This window comes from Opisthocomus hoazin, chromosome 1 (assembly GCF_030867145.1).
Source record: "Opisthocomus hoazin isolate bOpiHoa1 chromosome 1, bOpiHoa1.hap1, whole genome shotgun sequence".
In the NCBI taxonomy this organism is placed as follows: Eukaryota; Metazoa; Chordata; class Aves; order Opisthocomiformes; family Opisthocomidae; genus Opisthocomus; species Opisthocomus hoazin.
In genome coordinates this window covers 73,587,251-73,603,688 of record NC_134414.1, presented here as the reverse complement: position 1 = coordinate 73,603,688, position 16,438 = coordinate 73,587,251, and the positions used below count along the sequence as shown (strand labels likewise).

The 16,438-nt window shown below is 41.4% G+C and overlaps 1 protein-coding gene across 1 annotated transcript in view; it reads right to left on the bottom strand.

Annotated features, from left to right (window-relative positions):
- The window catches only part of ST6GAL2 (ST6 beta-galactoside alpha-2,6-sialyltransferase 2), a 177,614-nt gene extending 161,660 nt beyond the window's left edge, over positions 1–15,954 (bottom strand). Inside the window, exon 1 of the mRNA XM_075425791.1 lies at positions 15,898–15,954. The gene's annotated coding sequence lies outside the window, so the exon portion shown is untranslated. The remainder of the gene's footprint in view (positions 1–15,897) is intronic.
- Positions 15,955–16,438: the final 484 nt, after the last annotated feature.

Genomic DNA, 16,438 nt, shown 5'->3' with positions numbered 1-16,438 from the left:
AGCTCAGGCTCAGTCTGGTCAGGCAGGAGTGATACACTACGTAAAACCAGGAATTATTTGGAACAGGCTTATGGAGTAAGAATATTGAGAAGATCACCCTGCCCGTATCGGAACTGCAGAACCAAGAGAAAGGCAAGTCAGAGGCCCTACATTAAGATATATCAGGTAGGTTACACCTGAGTCAGTCAAGGCAGAGCACACATAGGATGTTCAAGCAGGAGGACAACATATCTGAGGAGATGGAGTTGAAAACTCTGTACTGGTACACCACAGCTGGGAGCAGTGGGAATATCCTGGGAATTATCCACAGTATGCAGGCCTCAAGTGTGCAGCACTGACACAGAGGGACACAAACCAGGACAGATACTTGCAGGGATCCAAATGACGCTCAAACATCACTGGACCTCTCAGGGGAGAAATCTGCACTTTACAAGCTACAAAATCCTACCTGAGTTGACTTGCTAGGCTGTACATGCAGTCAAATGGAGAAGAACTCTCCTGTGAAAGGCAATACATCCTAAAAAGGATACTCTGAACTTTTCCATGGGCTGTCTGGGAAGAACAGGGAAACTTACCTCCAGCTGTAGACATCTATATAACTATAAGTAGTTTTAACCTACCCTGTTCCTTACAGGGTCTCTTTTGGGAGACGCAATGGTCTGGCCTCCAGCTACCCTGCTTGCTGCTTCATAAGCCAGAAAACATAACCCAGTAGCCACACCAGTATCTTCTGGGGAAATCCAGCCTTGCTCTGCTGCAGTTCCACATTATGCAAGGCTGTCTGCTGTTTTTTCCTGGAACTTCACCTATCTTGTGCCATTTTCGTTCCAGTCTACAGAATGGTGTTCAGATCCAGGCAGGATTTTTTTGTCACATGGATATATGTGATGTCCTGCCTTCTGCTGTCAATTTTTATGGGACTTTTTAGAAACACACAGATTAAAAAAAAAAAATAGGTATAGTGCAACATGGTACATAAATGGAATTAGGATTGGGATTTTTCTTCTTTACAAAAGAGAGCAGATTTCTCTGTTCTTATAATATACATAAAGTGAAAGAAGCTTCAGATGGCTGATGATCTGATGATTAGATTTGGTTGATAAAAAATATGTAAGCCTTTAACATCTGAAAACTCACAATTTCCAGGCATAGTTACACTGCCTAAATACCTGTGATAGGTTTATTTGTGGCAAAGTGAAAAATGAAAGAGGTACGTAATAATACAGAAAACTCTTATGTGGCTGCACTATCAATTATTTCATGGTATTCTCTGTGATATTTTTATGCTTGCAAAACACAAGGATCATATAACAAAGATTTTTTTTGCTGCAACTTTTCAGAAAACCGATTTCTATAGCATGCCCAGCAGTTTACATTATGCAGCATAAAAATGCAGTGTATGCTTAAAGAATGTGAGGTCCTAACACGTAAAAATGCTCTTCTTCAGATGAAAAAATGAATGAAATGACCTCATCATGACCTTACTTACTAAACATATTTTTGCCCTTCACAGTTCCTACATATTCAGTATTTTAAGTAAAACCTGCAATGCCAAAGTGTGGCATATTTTTCTCATATTATTTTACATGGAATTTCTTCTCTCACTTTAAGGTCAAGAAAGGCTTTTCAGCCAATGACTGAAAAATAATAGTGTAAAAATGCACAATGATTTATATTTTCAAAATTGATTAGCAGTTTAAGACAGTGACAGCAATTTATGTGGTGTTTCCAGTTTACTAGAAGCTAAAATTGATTAGCACTTTTTGAAAAGTACCATGCTAATCAAGGTAAATTAAGTCATGAAATGACTTGATTACTAGACAATTTGCCCTTTCAGAGACTATTTAAATAAAACTAGTTTAGGAAACATTTTCTGACAGCAGATCTACTAAAACTATCATTTGCACTGGGAGAGGGTAATAATTTTTTGCTTTCATACTTTTCCTTTTGTATTTCCTCATATCTTTTCAGGAAATAACAATCCTAATCAATATCGCTCTACTGGATTTTTTTTCCTTTCTTGCTCTTTTCACTTCAATTTTTAATTATATTTATCCTGATAAATAATTCTATGTGTTATCAACCTGTCTGCTAACCACTGTACCCTACAACGGAATAATGTGTGGACTACAGTCTGAAAACCTAACTCTACTGCCCCATTTAGAAACAGTTCCAGTAAGACAGATAGTCTAACAAATCTACCTTCAGACTATCTTCCAAGTGCGTATTTGATGTTCTAGAGATATGTATATAGTTTTAATGGGAAAGACTCCTGAAGGTTATTTTCACTTAAGGATGAAATTCAGATACACATAAAAAAATATACTAAGCCAAACTACATGGATTTTTAAATTGTTCTGGAAGAGGTGGTGGAGACAAAATCAAAGCATCTTCATTGTCTGTGAGAGTGGTTTAACTCTGTTAATGGTGAGTGAGGTATACCTTAAGCACTGGCTCTGTGACCCCTTCAACTTTTTTTTTCTCCCAACCAGCCCATATTCATTTGCTGAGGGATTCATCACAGGTCAAGGTACCTCTGAGGACATGCAGCTGCATCAATTAAGGTGTCACCTCTCACACATGCACACATGCACACACACTGGAGATACTGAGCTGAAGTTTGCCTTGTCTTTTGCTCAGTTCTTCACTCCTGGAAAAAAAATCTCCGTAAATAAAGGTATGCAATGGAGAACTGCATGAACTCACTGTATGCCAGGCCAGAGCTCTTTACATGGCAACATAAATCCTTGTCTACCGCCTGTGGCACCTCCAAGAACAGAGACCACAGTCCCTGCCAAACCCTTCCTAGCGATACTGGCATCAGTGCTTCATGCTGTTTAAGCCAGATGCTTCTTATTTAAGAAAGTGATTGGAAACACATATAGCACGAAGAAACTAATGTTATCTGTGTTCACATCTGGCCAAGATATACGGAGCTCAAGGCTGGTTTACTTTAGGAGTGGGATGGAATTCCTAATTTTCGATAGGAGACAGTATAGTGAGCTTAGGGGAATGTACTTAAATTAGGGGAGGAGATGTGGCTGTCACATTGTTCGTCAAGTGAAACTTTGTCAGGGTGATCTGGTACTAGAGTGAAAGTCTCCTGCTGGAAGGGAGGAAGGATAATACACAGGCAGAAGGTAGGAGAATACATATGCAGAATAAATTAATTTAAACCCTGAAGTATTTCTGTATTTCCATTTCCCCCTTTCTATAGATCAGACATGCTTTTGCACAATGGTTCCAATATCACTAAACATATGTAGATCTATGCAAATCTGCAGACACCTGGCTTTTGTTCTGATGATATTGCCAGTAATGCAGATAGAATGGTTAGTAAAGTTAAAAACTAATAGCAGTAGCTCTATGTATCCAAGATTCCTACATTTCTGCTTCCCTTTCCTCTCCCCTCTTGTTTGTGAAAGGCTGCCTTTCCTTTCTTTCTTCAGACTGTTTCCATTTCCAGTAAGGAGCTGTCTCATGTGAGAATCCTGCCTCTACTTTCACATCCCCTCCACAATATTCAGCTGAATCTGGTTTTGGCAAGATATAAGATTTTTTATACCTTTTCAATTTTATTTTTTTCCAGACTGTCCCTCTTTCCCTTGAGAAGCCTAAAAATATGTAACCTTCAAAAAAACCCCAACAAACAACCAGACCTTGAGAATTACAGTTCAGGAAAGTAAAAAATATGTGCAGAGTGGTAAGTAAGCATGGACAGCCATGCTGTGTGGCAGAGATTGCAAGCTGAATATTTTGCTTATGCTCATACTGATTGTAGCTCTTTCTAGTTTTTCACACGAACCTCATATATTATACACCCTTGCAAACTGTGCCAGCTGTCATTTAAAATTTGCTCCGTACCACTGGGAGAAAAGGAACAATTAATGAAGCGGTGACAACTCGTGCTTCCTCCCTTCCTAGGGAGACAGAAGACAGGGACAAAACCCATCCAGCGTGGATGACAGATGCAGTTACTCACACCACCATGTGAAATTCCTTGGGTTTTGATACAAATGCAGAGCAACATGCTTTAATATTCCATTTCAAAATTTTTTTACAAAAGAAGGAGGCAATAGGAGACCATGAGGAAGCCACCCCCCTCTCCAGGTCCCCTGGGTGATGAAAGCATCCAGGGGCTTTTGCCGCTCTCTTGTTTTTCATTGCAGCCACACTCCAGAGCAACATAATCTGCGCTGCTGCATATGCACTGCTTCAAATGTCAGAACTGATTTACTCTGCCCCTTGGAAAGAGAACAAAGCAAATCAGTTTTTGAAACCAATAATGACAATAAACAGCAGTAGTTGTTTGAAAATAGCCCAGATGAAGAACTAGATAAAGAGGGCACTGTTTATGCAGTTAACCATTCTCCATGCTGTTCCTACTAGCTTTTGCTCGTAGTGTAAACACTTCCATTGATATTAACAGTATCACAGCTTGTCAAAAAGCAGCCATATGAGCCAGGCCTTGAAGGACAAAACACCTGTGCTTCCTAAATTTCTGCTATAGTGACAATAAGAAATATGGCTGTCTTCAAACACACATGCTAAAAACAAACATTAGCTGCTAACTTGGATGTCACCTTTTCAAGCCGAGCTCATTTGACTGCATTTGTGTAGCATAAAACAGGGCTATGTAAATGTTTTCAGGCTAGTGCGTGCCCTGGAAGCAGCACGGTGCTGTTCAGGAGGTGAACATACCTTCACCAGCCAGGTGAACATACCTTCTTAACCCAGCTACATTGCTTTCAGCAACTTGGTGTTGCACCCTTTTGGTGAACCTAGAAAGCCGTCTTTAGAATTTAGTAGGTCAGTGTCAGTGCCGAAACTGATGCCTTTCAGAAGTCTGTGTTTGGATTCCTATTTTTGAAAACCTTAACCATAGTAGTCCTAAAAACCTTATACCAGTCAAACTATCCTGTTTAAGTATGCTAAATAAAATTTACTCCTGTAAATATGCAAGACATCATGCAGCCTAATGTTTTCAAACAGATTATGTCTTATTTTAAAGGTGAAACCCTACGCTAAAAAACATGAAGAAACTGTAATAAATTAAAGCGAGGGTGAAATGCCTGAATTCTTCTATACGGAGCTACTTCACACTTTTGCTTGCTGCATCTAATTCTTCTGCAATTACTCAAAGCTTGTACCTTTCCAGCAATGAAAACATCAGCCCCAAAACTGGAAATTTTATAAAAGCAACATCAATGGTGACATCTTCTGAATGCCCTCTTGCCACCAACAGGAGAGGTGTTTGTTCACATGGTGTGTACATATTTTTCTGCAATGTCGAAACAAGGTGGCACAGTTGACAAACTTGTTCCTGTTAATTGCCAAATCCTCACTTTCAGGGCTGCATAAATCTTCTCAATATAAGATCACAGCTGATGCTGTCAGGTCAAGAATCTCACAGTATATATTTGATGCCAAGTCAAACACAAATTCCCAAGGGTTCACACTAGTAACACCTTCTTATACATATATTTTTGTTCTGGATCTGTGGAATAACAGCTTTGAATTCATTCTGATGTGTTGGTTTTTGCTGCATGTGTGGGGCTGCCAATTTCTGAACCACTCGACTTGAGAAATTCTGCTGTGAGTAAAGTCCCTCTTCTGGCTTCTGGTCACCAAAATATCACCAGGGACACCATGAGAAAAATACTTTATGTCTGGTTCCTCTTTGTGAAATGGCAATAGCTCTAACCTGGTCACTTTGCTTTTTTGTACATCTGTTTTTTTATGCTTTCTACAAAAACTATGTTTCCTTTAGTTTGGAGTTACCCCTGCCTGCTTGGCCTAAAGCATGGTATGTCTTGGGTTCAAGGTTGAAGGGTTGTTCGAGACAGGTATAGAGAGCGAATTCACCTCCATCCTCCGTGTTTTCACCCCCAGGACTTTGGGTGCAAACATGATGTGTGTCTTTGCAGTTCTGGTAATCTCACTGGTAATACTTTACTTGCTGCAGCACTGAAGGCAAGTCTGCCACGTAAGCTAAAGCCGTAGCTCTCACTTCATGCTGAATGCAAACCCCAGCCTGCAAAAGGAGACGCCTGGTTTCATCCATGCTGCCAAGCCCCGTGGGATGAAGTGGGAGACGGAGAGAACAGCCACCGCCTGCTCTGCTCTGCAGGTGGTCCTGGCCCCACAGAGCTGTCAGCTGAAAAGGGGAGCCTGCATACGGAGTGGGACCCCACCACCACCCACGAGGAACACATCGCCTTCAGACTCTCCTTAAGGCAGTAATAAAAGTGGAAAAACTTGAATGAAAGAAAAGAGGCATAGTTTGATGCTTCCTTCAGCATTCCTCTGGCTCAGATGGATGGCTGGCCATGCCACAGAGCTGAGGTCTTCTGCCCCATGGCAGCTTGTGTCAGCATCACTCCTATCTAAGCCAGTCCCCTCCCACTGCAAAGCCACCCGACCCTCAGCAAGACGCTGCCCCTGGCTCTGGGTGTGCTGTCACACCCAGCCTTCCCAGACTCTGGCTTCAGCAGTCTCTGGAGGCCTCATGTGTTTAAAACAGTACCAGGGACTTGGCAAGACATAGATGATGGTTCAGCTGCACAAAGCTGATCTCACCTTGCTGTGTGCCAGTCTGCCAAATGAACAAATGGTGCCAAAAATACCTCATATTGCTTGGCTATAACACTGAATTTTTAAATTTTTTTTTTTTCTAAATGCTCAAGCTTGTTCCCTTGATCTTTTGAATTGTAAAGAAATTGTGGAGCTCTACTGAACTGTGTCCATCATGGAGCCATTAATGGTCTCCTTCTAGGCACCCTCCATAGTAGTCTGTCTAAAAACAAAGCCCCACCCCAAGATCCATTTTCAAATAACAGGTATTCCCAGACTTCCTGCAAGGTCTATCAGGACGCGCCAGTGAACCTGGCTGGGCTTCTGCTGCTGGAGAAATCTGCCAAGGGAAAAATGGGCCTGAAGAAACTGCCACTCCTATTTACTGTTCTTTTGTTTGAGGCAGAGGGAGGAAAATGTTGCTTGTGTGCACCTCTCTTTATCTCTGTGGAGCATCTGTTCCCATAGATGATCTTGGCTAAGGATTTTTCTGCAGCTGTTTCCAAAGCCTAACAAATTCTGTAGACTTTCCTCCTTTCTCTCTGATAAATTTCATATGAATGTGGCTCAACTATCTTTGCTAGATTTGCCCCTGGAATTTGTAAATATCTTTCTGAGGAGCATTATTTTGTTTTGTTTTATTTTATTTTATTTTATTTTATTTTATTTTATTTTATTTTATTTTATTTTATTTTATTTTATATGTAGTCAAGAATTTAATTTCATTTCAGAATTGATCAAATTGTACCAGCTGCAGGCTTATCATAAGAAGTTTTTTTCTCACCTGTACAGATAGGCAGATCAAGTGTTGGCTTGGATGATTGGAGAGATTGGCCTCCATCGAGTTGTGGATAGAGAGTTTCTGGGGATAGCCCCAATATACTAGTTAATGAAAAGGATCACATAGATTTGAACTACTAGGACCAACAGTTACGCAAGCAGCTGGGTATTATTTCTACTCTATGTTTCAATCAATGGTGTTGGCACTGCAGGACAACTGATAAAGGTGGTGTAGTTTTTCTCTTAAATTCCTTTAAAAACTACTTTTTTTTTCCCCCCCTGGGAGTAGAATTTTCTGATTTGCTTGCCCATGGAACTCTTGCAGTCTGATCGCTCAATTTATCATCATCAATGTGTTCGTATGATGATATTGTAGCTGGAAAGAGGGGAGCAGGCAGAGCTTATGAGTGTTATATACCAGCGTGCCACTCTGATTCTAAATGGATCCTGCATTAAATACAGAGGGATTGCTTGCTGTTGGAGGAAAGTAAAGGAATCATTCTGTCACTGAAAATACACTGAAAGTTCCTGTACATTGCTGTAGCCCTGGGTCACTTTCTGTCATGTGCTCGTTTTTTTCTAGTTGGACAATTTTCACCCTTCTTTGCACATTCTAAGATGAACCTCCTTCTCAGGCCTTCTTCAAACAACCAAAAAAGCAATCCAAAGTTTGGCAGAAATTCTAGATGGAAGATTATGGAAGCCATGTATCTTAAATGAGACGGATGAGTAATGCAGCTTACTTGTCTAAATCACTCAGAAATCCAAATTACATGCCACATCGTACTCCTTAAGCTAGTCAAGAGCAGGATTTTTTTTTTTAATTAATTCAGGCTAAATGCCTTTAATAACAGCAGAGCTGAGAAGACAGAGCACCGCTGTAAACAGTGTTTTGATTTCATTTGACCCTTGCATTATGATATCAGATCTTAAGATACCTTATATGGAAATGTGATGGTCCTTAATTTTTTCCTTGGAGTGTCACTGGTTTAAGCAGACTTCGCAAGGTTAACAGCTCATGCAGTCTCTAAGAAGAAGTTGGTCACTCTGGTATGCTCTTAGTTGCTACTTGTTAAAAATGAAAAACGAGACCTGTACTGACATACAGGTGTTGCATGTTTCTGAGGGGACAGCTTGGAAACACAGCAGTAGAGTGGGTACTTCCAGACACTGCAATTTATACATATGTATGTTTGTGCTGACACTTTGCCAAACCAAAATAACAACTCTGAATATCTTAAGATAAGATTAAATCCAGATTTAAACCAGGGAGGCTTAGCGAAGTCTAACAAATAACACACTCATTGCAGAGATGTAGAGTTGCTTGCTTAGAGGCCCAGGTATACCTGGGTGGATTAGTTACATACTAGGAGGAGTAAGCCTTCTGCCTCCCAATAGCTGTGTTCATGCAAACTCGGCGCATATGCCTGCATCCGTGAACACAAGTGAAATCTGTGCTTGAAATTTGTGTGATTTGTGCTTGAGGAGAGAGTCGAATCTGTTAGCCAAAATGGACACTGTCTTTATAGGCATTGTCCTTTCCTGGAGGCATTCCAAAATTGAACAGATGGCAAAAGCCTGATGACTTTTCAGATATTTTATCTGGAGCACAATGCAAGTGACGCATTACCATAATGCACGTTCTCCCCTCCCTCCACTAGCTTGTTCCCAGACCTGCTCCTGTCCAGATATCCCACTGCTAGCCAAAGAAAATATAAGTTTTGTTTTAATACAGTCCCAGCCCTAAGCCAAGAGAATCAAACCTTAGCAAGGAAGGACACGTAAGTGCCCTTATTCTTTGCCTTTCATTTTGCTTTTATCACAAGGAGGAGGGAAGTCCAAACTAAACGCCATGGCAGCTAGCTGAATAACAGAGATGCGGAGCTCTGACCTCAGACACGCCTGGCAGCAAGATATTGAGACAGAAAAATTTGCTCAGAGAATTGAAAGGGAGTATGTGCTGAAAGTAAGGCAGTACTTCCCCTCTGTATTGCTCTCTGTAGTGCCCTGGAAAGCATAATCCAATGGTGCTTCCCAATGAGCAAAGCAGAATGAATGCTTGCCTGCTTTGCACACCTTTCTCATGAAGAAATCAATTTTTCATTTTTAAATATAACATTGCACCTGCTTACAGTTTCTAAAGCTAGGTACTGCAATTTTCTCACACAAACAGCTGATCCTATAAATTTCAGCAAAGTCAGGTAATGTCTGTGGGGAGTTCAATCAATAAAAAACCTCTCTCTCCTCTGTTGCTGAGTGATTTCACCACCAAATGACCTTGTTTAATGCTGTGAAAGTGGCCTACCATACAGTGTCACTCAAGAGAAAAAGAGATTTGGAACCTGAAAGCATGGGGAGCGGAGAACCAAGCGCTATGATTATTTCCCTCCATCAGTGGGTTTGTGGATAACCACAGAGGCAAGAACTGTTGCCTCCCAGGATCGAATCTCAGAGACCCTGAGCAGGGACATTTGGACTCTGCAACAGCAAGCAAGCTGGCACCAGCAGTGCTCCGAAAAGAGGATTGGAGCTGCAATCTCAACATATGCGGCTTCCGGATTTCCCAGCTGTACAGCAAAGACAGGAGTGTCTTTTTCTGCGCCAGAGTCAGGGTGCTTGCCCTGATAATAAGCTCTAGGGAGTTGATTAAATCTCTACAAAGAAGACAGCAGCTTGGAGAAAAAGGTCTTGTGAGTTTTCTGCTTCTGTGCTGAGTGTTGTCTTCAGTCACCTTGTTGACCTCTGGTTGAATGCAGCTAAAGGACAACAGGAGTTTATGAGATGGGTGGATCTGGCTTTAACTGAAGGCTTTTTACAGCAATTCAGTTTGAACACAATGGAAGAGATCTTTTTGCATTTAACTATTTGAGTTTTCAAGACTGTTATCAGAAATTAGGCTTTTAGTTGAGCTAGAGAGGTGGTCAGCTTTATTATGTCTTTCTCAGGAAGAGCAGCATAAAAAATAATTTTCAATAAAATTATTTGTTGTTTTTTAGACCAATATTTTGACTCTTCTCTCTGTCCTGTGCTGGGCTGCTGTAACTTGTATTGTCCTCCCAGTGATCCCAGTGGAGCAATGAGAGATGTGAGGATGTAGAACAGCTGCTCTGTACAGGCTCCTTGCCCCCTGAAGCAGCTCTCATCTACTCTGTTCTGTCCCTGTAACTGGGTTTAACCCCCCCTGAAGTGGATTAAATTAATTAAGGCAAGGATCAATTCACAAAATATTTCTACTTCAGCTGAGAGATGGTGTGTTGCTCTTTAAAGGGGAGCCTTCAAATTCTTTTAAAATATATTTCAATATAAAGTATACTAAATAGAAAGGTAAGAGGAGGCAGTCCTCCAAAATCTGCTCCTGTTTCACACAGCCTGTTCCAGCCACATGCACCAAGTTAGGCTTGGGACATAGATGCATCAGTAAGATGGGCTGCTGTTGTTTTGATTGTTTTGTGATGAATTTTACCAAAGGTGCCAGCTGTCAGTGGTATGAGTGGGTTTCTGGTCAGAAGGAAAATTCTGCAAGAATATACCTTGTTAGGGCACCTGCCAGCCCCCCATAGATTCACCTTATCTAGCCAACTGTCAGAAACAAACACTTGCTGTAGTCAGTTCTGTGGAGCCGATATAACTGTCAAAGAAACAGGTATTTCTCAGTATCCTTGATATAATTGCCACTTCAATTCCCAGACACTGATTCCAGAAATGGTATGCTAAGTCTCTGCTTCAAACACTTGGGTGAGGAGATTTTATTATTTCTTAAGCAGGTCAAAGTAGTAGGTGGGGGAACTGAAGCCCCCTGAGACAACACCACTGGTCCTGGAACGGGTTTGAAGCCCACAGGTGCTGCTAAGCTCAGTACCCTGGAGGGAAATTCTCCCAGCATCATTGGCACCATCCAGTCGGCTGAGGCTGAAACTAAGAATACCAGTCAGTGGTACATAGGAAAAATTATTTTACAGGAGCACCTACAGGCTGCAGCCAAGAACTGTGTAGGTGCTGACTGTGTAGGTATTGTGCACATAATAAGGCACAGTCTCTGCCCTCAGTATGCAGTATAAGCAAAGAAGACAGATGAAGGGTGTACACATAGAGGGGGAGGCAGAAATATTATCTCTCTTTTGCAGATGAGGAACCATACAATCTAAAGGTCTGAATGCTAGCAACTGCACATCAGGGTCAGCTTCCCATAAAAGGAATTGTTTACCAATGTTTTTCATTTGCAAGTCACATCTTTTAAGACATTCGAGAAGAGAAAAGAATAGCATTGCATCTGAATGAAAATCCCGAGGTGTTATGGCAATGTATTAAAACATATCACATCTGAGTATTTGTCAAGTACAATATGCAAGTGGCTAATGCTGCAGTCAAATGCATTTTTCCAAGGAATCAGCTGCTTTCTTATTGCATTTATCAAATATATCTCCATGGGATGATATTTTCTAAGACATGAATCAACACAACATATGTTATAATGCTTCAGCTTTGTTTTCATAATGGAAAGAAGCTGCTTTAATAGCTTCTGTTGTAGTGCTGGGAACATAACCTACCACAGTTTCTCAGTGAAAAAACTCCAATTTCAAGCAAGAACTTGGATCCAGGTTTAAAGGAATGGGCAGACTACTTGTGGTCATGCCTGTTATAACCTAGTTATCTGTTCTGCTCCCCTCTTTTCTCCTTAATTATTTAGCAGATCTATCACAAAAAGCATAGTAAAAGAAACACTCAGACTCAGCGTATCATTTCTGGATGCAGATATTCTTTGAGCCAGACTACAAAGTCCTATTGAAGTCACCATTATTTTTCATGTAGGTTTGTATCTCCCCTGTACTGCAGTTTTCTTCTAAAATGTACATTGTAGATTATCTTCCTTTGAGAGAACAGTAAAATGAAAACTTGCTGTACTGGGACTTGGTAAACTGCCTCTAATCTAATTTATATTATGGGGCACCAATTACTGGGGAATTCATATGCTACTAAATGTCAGTTCCACTCATGTCCTAGCAATGACAAAAGCAATTTGTAAGTCATTCTAATCACAAGAATGCCACCCTGAAAAATCTCCTTATTTTGTTCCTTCGCAATTCCCCTGATAACCGCAAGAGTATGGCTTTTCAAGGTCCTTCCACCCTTAGCACTGCCCTGCAGCAGAGCGAAGTAGGAGATGTTTGAATTTTGAGTCCTTTCTCCAGGGACAGTAAAAAAAGCGTAATGGCAGAAGGCTGGAATAAGTTTCTCTCCTTTTGACCCTGCTAAGGTACAAAGGATTACAGAAAAAGGAGCAGTTAAGATCAGGAGATTGCATTAGTTTTTTATCCACTCTAAATACTCTAGCTGTGGTTAATAGTTCATATTTCCATACAGCGTGATAGACACAAAGGTGTGCAATGTGTGTAGATGTGATACCTGTTCCAAAGCGCTTTGGTCTAAATCAGACCCATGGGGATTTCACAGGAAACGGGGAAAGAAGGAAGATGTCTGAGGACAACAGGGAAGGCTCTTAGGGCATTAATACATTAATTACACCAGTCTCTGCTTTCTCGGTTTGGTTTTGCAATTCTTATAAGCAGAACTGTAGGCAAGTTATGCAAAAAAAAGCTATGCCTGGCACAGGGAATGCCCTTTGAAAATCCCTGTTTATTCAGTAGATAAGGATATATGGACACATGCTTTAGTGATGAGTATTGAAATGCCTGGATTGATACTTCTTTGCTATATATAAAAATAGAGAGAGGAAATAGAAAACTTTGACCTATAAAAGAATGAGAAACTAGAAACATAATTCAAAAGAACTCTGCCAGTGCCTGAGCGCCTGGCATTTTCTGCTTCATGAATTGTGAACTTTGATGGGGGGCAGGGAGGAAAGCTAATTTCAAGTCAGAGAAAAAAACAGAGAGAATTTCTGATGAAAACCCAGGTTGGCTTGAAGGTGTGTTTGGGTCTCAGTGGCTCATGCTTGCAAAGTCTGAAGATTTTTTGTATTAGTGAGAACTTAGGGCCATGCCTGGTCATCCTCCAGAAATAACTCCATTGGGGCTGGTGGGGTGGATGGAGTCACCAGCTGGAGACACATCCTGACTACATGCCAACACAGTCGGATCAGCCCAAACACAGGCAGTATCTCCTGCCCACCACTTACTAGAGTATCTACTATAGGGATGTGTGGGTACACGATCACCACTAGGGCAGTCGTCTCTGTCAGGTACTCGTAGTCCCTTCTGCAGGAAGATACAAATGGTTCCTGCCTCATTGCATTCCTGTGAGAAGGGAGGGGAGGCAGATCCCTTGTGCCGCAGGTGAGGCTCTACAGAGCACACGCTGGCCGCTATGAACACAGATCTGACCTATCAGCCAAGGCACTTTCCTAGCTCTTTTTTTTGTGCTGAGTTACATCATCCTCACAGAGCACAACACTTCCAGTAGGCAGAAGGGTCATGGCATCTGGCCCCCAGTTAACTGCCCCCAGCATTTTTCTACCTTTCTGACCTGGTATTAAGTTGCTTTGAGAATATTCTGTCATGCTGATAGCAAACAGATGACAGCAGAATCCACTTACTATAATGAGTGTGGTCAAGGCTGAATTTGATACAAGGATGTGGCACAGCTGAATAGAGCTACCTGTTCCTGTCCCTCTTTGCACTCGAATTCTTCTCATTGAGGTGTTTCTGCTCTTTCACACATCCATGCAGATGATGAAAGCAAAACAAGCTTAGAAAATGCAGTGCACAGTTGTATTCAAGAGTATTCTATCAATAAGCTCATGTAGTGGATGGACACAAACAAAAAAAAAACCAAACATGCTCTTTGCTTATAGTGTCTTTTTTTTTTCTCCTAGAGATTATTATTCTCTATATTGCACCCCTGTATTATATTTAATGCACTAAACAATGCAGATAATGATGAAATTTTGACATTTTAATTCATTGATGAAGTAATGTTGCCTCTGAGAACCTGGAACATGAGGCATATTCCTACTTATAATCTCCATTGTGTGAAGTTGTATGAGCTCCCTTATCAATCCCCTAGTCATCTGCACCCCTTGGCATGATTGCCCTTTCAATATGATGTAAAACGACTGAGTTTTAGGAAGCAATACCTGTGCTTGGCTGCAGATCTGAGCTCTGTTTTAATATTAGCTTATAAAAGTTGTCCCTTAATAAACACTGAAGTCTTCTGAAGGGGGGAAAAATGTCACTCTGGTCCTTTTGACCTGTAGAAGAGATGTAAATTTACTCACACTAACTGGAAAGCAACAACTGCACACCTAAAACTTAATCCTTTGAGCTATCATGTTTGCTCAGTAGAAAAGAAAATCATGTCTAGGGACACTAAGCAGCAGTTTCAAATCACGAATGCATGTTTTCTAAATACAAGGAGCAGCTTTCCCCCTCACAGTTATAAATATGGCTGTGTCACCTATATGATCCAATGGACAGCTGTAGCCAACAGCTGTCTGAACTGGACTGACAGTAACAAATGAGCTGGTGGTCCCATGTCCGGCCAGTCAGGCAGCCAGCTCTTCTGGATTGGATTTATCCATCAGCGGAGTAGATGTGGGTTCAGTTAGGAGGCAATCATTCTGTTAATGCTCTGCATTGCTAGACAATAACCTATGGCCTGTCGCTGGAGTAACTCGTTCATACTTTTCAAATCAAAACACAGTCAGCTCCAGAGTACTGGGACCCCCAGATAATGGTATCATTCCAGCCTCTCGTTTCAAATGCCATTGCTCAGCTGGGGCAAAGAGAGTCACGACCTGACCTCTCCAATGGCCTCTATCATTTTCTGCTGAGCCCAATGAGCTTGATTCACAGGATCAAGGTAAAGAAGAGTGCCTGTCTGGGAGTGCTTTTTGCTACAGATACTGAAAGGAGCTACCTGGACAGTGCCACTTGTCAGGCAGATGACTAATAAAGCATGTGATGCAAGCAATTTAACAAGCACAAACATTGGCATCTTGAGCAATAAATGTACATCTCCTAGCTTTTTGGACTTTTCCTGAGCATGGTAATTTTATACAACCAACACCAGAAACATGGACAAGAATGTACATGCAAATAAAAAGCACGTGTATCTCCTCTATAGCTTCAGGTCTCATCCTTCTTTTGATAAAAGTTCTACATTTCAAAAGCCATCAGTCAGCAGGAAGACATAGTTACTTCTTTCTGAGCCTATTAACACACTCAACACAACAAAGGGGGAGAGGAGAACAAGAAGAAAATGATAGGGGGAAACAAAACCAAACCAAACCACTCCTTGCAGTTCTGAGAAGTATTTACCAATCTCATCTCCCGTAGAAAAATTCTGCTCCGTTTCAGGCACTCCTGAACATACTTAGCACTGCTCTTGAGCACACAAAACATTCCTCGCAACTGCCTCCGCATCTCAGCAATCCACAGAAGATTTTACACATTGATTACAGCAAATCTTTGCAATCTGATAGACCTTAAGCTCCACACAGGCTCCGAGTGCCCCCACGGCTCCCTGCCACCCCCCTCCTGCCTTCTGCTGAGTTAATCCGCAGCTTGGCCAGCTAAGGGGACTTACCACGGGCTTTTCGATGGGAGAATGCTGTTAGGCGCTCTCGCACACTGGAATAGCTGCTACCCAGTAATGAAGCAGGCACTGAGAAGTCTCACTCTTTCAATAGCTATTCAGGTAGTGCTGCCAGCTTTCTCTAGCTCTCTGCATACACACACACGGAGGGAGGGGAGAGCGGGGGGAAAAGAGAGGGCGAGACGCAATAAAGTCTGTCTATAATTAAGAGTGCTCCTTTCTACAAATTACAGCAGCAAGAGAACCCTTCAGCAGCCTTTTCAGCATGATCTCTTCAAAAAGGAGTCCCTTACAAGAAACACTGCATCCATCCTACTCCCTTTCTCTTATTTTTTTTTTTCCCCCCAGAAGAAAAATTAAAGGCAGCTCTCTCGGATATTTAGTTAGTGAGGTATCATAGGGAGGTTATTGTTGATCGGAGTTTTCTTTTTTTTTCTTTTTATCATGAAAGTTTTATTATGAAATTCAGCCTAGTTTACAGCCAAAAAGAGACTCAGCTCTGCTCTTTGTAAATAGCAGCCTCTCGGGAAAG